The sequence below is a fragment of the Alligator sinensis genome, unplaced genomic scaffold (genome assembly GCF_000455745.1).
Source record: "Alligator sinensis unplaced genomic scaffold, ASM45574v1 scaffold692_1, whole genome shotgun sequence".
NCBI classification, from domain to species: domain Eukaryota; kingdom Metazoa; phylum Chordata; order Crocodylia; family Alligatoridae; genus Alligator; species Alligator sinensis.
This window is the reverse complement of record NW_005842238.1, coordinates 403,653-408,358: the sequence shown is the minus strand read 5'-3', so window position 1 is coordinate 408,358 and position 4,706 is coordinate 403,653. Positions and strand designations below refer to the sequence as shown.

The 4,706-nt window shown below is 47.3% G+C and overlaps 1 protein-coding gene across 1 annotated transcript in view; it reads left to right on the top strand.

The window, feature by feature from the left end:
* KSR2 (kinase suppressor of ras 2) overlaps positions 1-4,706 on the top strand; it is a 272,120-nt gene that overhangs the window by 89,208 nt on the left and 178,206 nt on the right. The window lies entirely within an intron of this gene.

Sequence of the window (4,706 nt, the reverse complement as noted above, 5' to 3'; positions counted from 1 at the left end):
GGAAAGAGAGATAATTTGGGAGGAGCATTCCTCAACTTTCTCTCTGCATTCCCATTTCTCAGGCGAGTTGCAGCCACCCTGCCGTGGATCTGTTTGGTACAAGACAGATGGGTGATGTCAGTCGGTGCTCATCAGTCATCCTTTTAAATTTCAATTTTTTTTTTCTGGCCCAAGTGGAGGGAGGGAACAAACCTCTGTCCAAAATCACTCATCCTTCCTAATAATGAGAGCTGTCACCAACCATGCTTGGTTAGGAAATGATCCTCTCAGTAAATATTTGGTCTGTAACTGATTTATGGGTGAAAAAAAATAAGATTAGTGGCTAATCACTGTGCTGCAGGAAGCTCGATCAGGCTGGAAGCCTGCAACGAGCATGTTGAGGAGATGATGCTGGGTGCTGTGTCTGGGATGACCTCAGAGGTGGGGCAGGAAGTTGGTTGCAAGTAGAGTGCACTCAGCTGTGCCTCTAGGCTCATGTGGTTCCAGAGACACGGTTCATACTTGACTGTTTCTTGCAGTGACCTTAGGCATAGGGCATCAGAAGAGTTTGAATTCAGGGCCATCAGGTCCATGGTAAAGATCTCTACTGCCTGAGTCAAGAGAGTAACTCCATTATCTGGGAGCTGTAATAACCCGATTTTTTCCATGTAAACCAGCCAGTCAGTGAGGGAATGTGACATTGAAATGTGGGTGATATTCAGACTGTGCCACAGAAGCAACCTGTATGGGGATACTGCTGGTTTAGCCTATACTTACAAAGCTTTGCTGGCAGAGCGATGTTGGTTAGAGCTATGAAAAGATTGTACCCGATAGCCAACAGAGCTTGGCTGGCAAAACCCCTGGTGAGAGCATGGCTCTGCCAGTAGTAGGTGGCTTCTGCTACTGTGGGGAGATAGTGTAATGCTGGTAGCAGAAAAAGTCTTTCTGCTGATGTACTCTGCATCAGTACTAGAGGCCCTCGCTACCCCTGTTATTGTAGACAACAGACCGTAATATAGACAAACCCTCTCTTTAGTATATCTACTGAGTGGTGCTGTGATGGGCCAGATACTGGTGTGTCCGTCAGGGAGGGAAAATAGTGGGAAGGAGTAGAAACAAGGGGCCCTGTCATAGAGCTGTAGAAGGTCCAAGTTAGGTACAGGCCTTGCTACCAGTCTGCAGCTTCTGATCATGTCAACTCCACCTGGTAGCATCTGGCTTAAAAGCTACGGTTCATGCTCAGGGTTATAGGAGATGCTATGCTTGACAGCGAACTCTGTTGCAATAATCACTTCTTTGTCTTCTTTAAGAAACTGAGAAGTCTTCTTCTGTAGTTTTCTTTCTCTAACCCAGGGGTGGGCAATTATTTTGGGCAGAAGGCCGCTTACTGAGTTTTGGCAAGTCATCAAGGGCCGCATGACAGGCAGCCGGGGCCAGATCAATATTAATTTTCTAAATTTTTTAGGGGCCCCACGGGCTGGATAGAATGGCCTGGCGGGCCACATTTTGCCTACCCCTGCTCTAACCTCTTGTAATAAAATCACCTCAAGGACTGTCCTCTTGTAAAGAGGTTTGGTCCTGCCATTGGAAATACAATCTGACCACTTCAGAGAGCCTCAGACTTCCTGCTGTTTCTGGCATTCCAACTACCTTCTCATCTGTAGCCTTGCCTTGAAATTACACCTGGTTTCACAGACAACTATATCAATAATGGGGTCAGGTTTTTAAGTTCCTAATGCTGTTTTCTTCTCTCACGGTTTTCTGCTTGTCTGTATAGAAGACAGAATTGTTGGGAGTCTCATGCATCTTGACCTGTGTGGCCAAGGAGATGGTTAAAAAAGGGAAGCATCCTGTGATCAAGATAAGCTTGGAAAGGTCATGACTGCTATCTAAAGATAGATTGACTTTTGGCATGAGAAGATGACCAGCACACTGGTGTCTCTGACTCAGTTCATACTGAGGGACAGCTTAAGTGCCACAGCTCTTTGCTCCTGCTTGCTCCCAAGACATGAGGTTATGCTGCAGGACCTGGTTTGATTCAATTGTCCTTTCAGCTAATGAGTCCAAGCACAGTGCAAACCAATAAAATGACCCCCTTTGTAGCAAGTTGTTTTCACAGAGATGCTGGAACGAACAGCAGCTTTTCCTGTGCTAGGAAGCAATTAGCGCGTGAGACGTTGGTTTTAATTTTCATATGCTAAAGACGGCTGGGGCTGCAGCACAGTCATTTCCCATCAGTCGGCATGTCCAGATGCCCACATCACGTCTGTGAACTTCAGGTTATCGGAGATGTGCTGTGGTTGGGCGGAAGGATGCAGTTGTGAGTGCAGCACAGGGCTGTGAGTCAGAGCGTTTCTATTCTTGGCTTTTCCACTGACCACGGGTGTGATCTTGGGAAGACTTTTCCTGCTTGTACCTCAGACTGTATCTCTGTACAAGAAGAGTGATAAGACTAGATATCCACTTAGTGGGCTGGGAGGTAACAGCTTTGGAAAGCTCTTGGGCAGTTGCCAATGGAAGGTGCTTGGTTGTTATTAGTGATGGAACTGACTCATAAAGCTGGACATGTGATGCAAATCCCAGTGATGCCGAGACTGAGATTTTTGCCTTGGATCATTTGGGGGAGGGAGATTAACATTTGGATTTCAGTCTGGCCCAGCTTCTTGAATTTGGATCTGGGGCTCAGCTCCTCTCTTGTTAAAGATACTTTGGTTCAGTCACGTCGGCAGAGAATCTTGATGAGGACGCGGTTGGAACAGGAGGGCCTTTAACCAGCAAGTTAGGGCACTTCGAGCAGACAGGAACTTCAATGGAACTGTTCTCCACCAATGCAAAATATAGGGTTAGCTACCTGGGAAAGGTGATGCAGTGTGAGACTGAGCTCTCAAGGACTTTGATTTGTTTCTGTGAAACAAGGGGATGGTGAGGGAGGAGAAACCTATTAGGAAAGTTTAAGATATAGCAGAAAGGTCTCCCAGCGCTGGAATGTGTTGAGACTCTCCAACTGTGTTCGTGCAATCTGCAGTGGCACTTGAGAAGCAAGGACTATCCTTTCCCTTTGAAGTTTTGCCTGCTGGCTTTCTCTGATCGTTGCGTTTGTCCAGAGCTTAGCATAGCATTGTTTTTCACACCCAGGTTGGAAGCAGGGTCTGTGGTAGCATACTGTCCCCTCCACAGCTGCTCAGTGCCATCTACCAGCCTGTGCAAACGCTTGACTTTACAACACATGACCTGTGTGTGCCATAGACTTCCCTTGTCCTTTTCCTTGAGGCCCCACCAGGTCTCAGCTCAGGAGATGCTCTGGAGATGACAGTGCCTAGAGTGAAGCTCAAGGGCAGGGTGCCAGACATTTCAAGGTTATTGGCTTGCCTCCTGTTACTCCTGAAAATCCAGCTAGTTTCCTAGTGACAGGTACAACTTGTCTTGTGGCTTCAGCCTCCCTGCAGCAAAGCCTGGAAGGACTCAGCCCCACCACTTGCCAGACCATTGGATTAGCACATTGCACTCATGCTGTTGTAATTACAACAAGCAGCAGAAAGAGTCCAGCATTCTGAATAAGATTAACCACCTCACCTCCAAACACCTTTTTTTTTTCTTCCTTTTATTTCTAAGGAAAATTTGTCATGTTCCAGGTCAAATTAGCCAAATTAGTCCCAAACCCTGTGACTCATTCCAGAACCATATGTGGCTGTACTATCGGCAAGTATCCTCCACCCCAAACTATTCAGCCTGGGGCTTCAGATGTGTCCAAATCTTTTGGCAGGCATCCGACATGCAGGCCCAAGCCCAGAGGCTTGGGGTTTGGATGCCCCTGAGTTTCACTTGCCCTCAGCCATATGGCCACAGGAGCAAGCTAGGAAGGAGTCTCCCATTTCCATAAAGTCAGTGTGTAGCGAAGATCCTCCCACTGGAAGCTGGCCAGTGGGAAACTAAATATGAGGCTGTCATAGGGAGTCCTATGTGCAAGCAGACCAGGGTGCACCTACCTTCCACCTACCAACAGGCTGGATTTTTGTCAAGCCCTGCTTCAGGTGATCAGCCACCAGGGAGGAATACAAAGACAATGCTTACTATCTGTGAGCTAAAGAATATGCTGCATCCTTATTACTTTATTAGCACTAGTTGTTAGTTACTTGGCTAAATACAGCATGCCATCTTCAAGGCTGTCTTGGCAAGTTCCTCCTAGTGGTCCAACACAGAGGGAGGGAGGGAGTGCCTCATGATGAGGAATGAGACAGGGCAAGCCTTTATAAGACATTTACTGCTGCGCTTTCCCAGAAAAGCTGTTTCATCACAACACTAGAGAGATGCTCACATCCCTCTGAAGGGCAGTGCTGCGTCTGCCTTCTCCATTGTGGTCTCCTCTCACTCCAGCCCCAGTTTGGTAAGGAATCCAAGAATGTGTTTCAAACCATCTTTGTGTTCAACTAAGTGAATACTCTGAACAGGACATGAGAACTGCGTATGCTTAAAGTTCAGCCCTTTCTTTAGTGATTTTCTGCATAGGCATGGACCTATGCAGCAAAGCACTAAAGGCACAGGATAAGATAGGGGCCCTGCGTAAGGAACCGACTCATGTGGGGACAGAGGTGGAACACTTTCTCTAATCTATTTCTTGTGCACCCATGTGCTAGTCCTTGGGCATCACGCCTCATGTACCTCCCCAGGGAGCTGGCTCTCATGATTCCAGAGCCTGCATCATGCCAAATTGTTGCCCAGGTCAAATG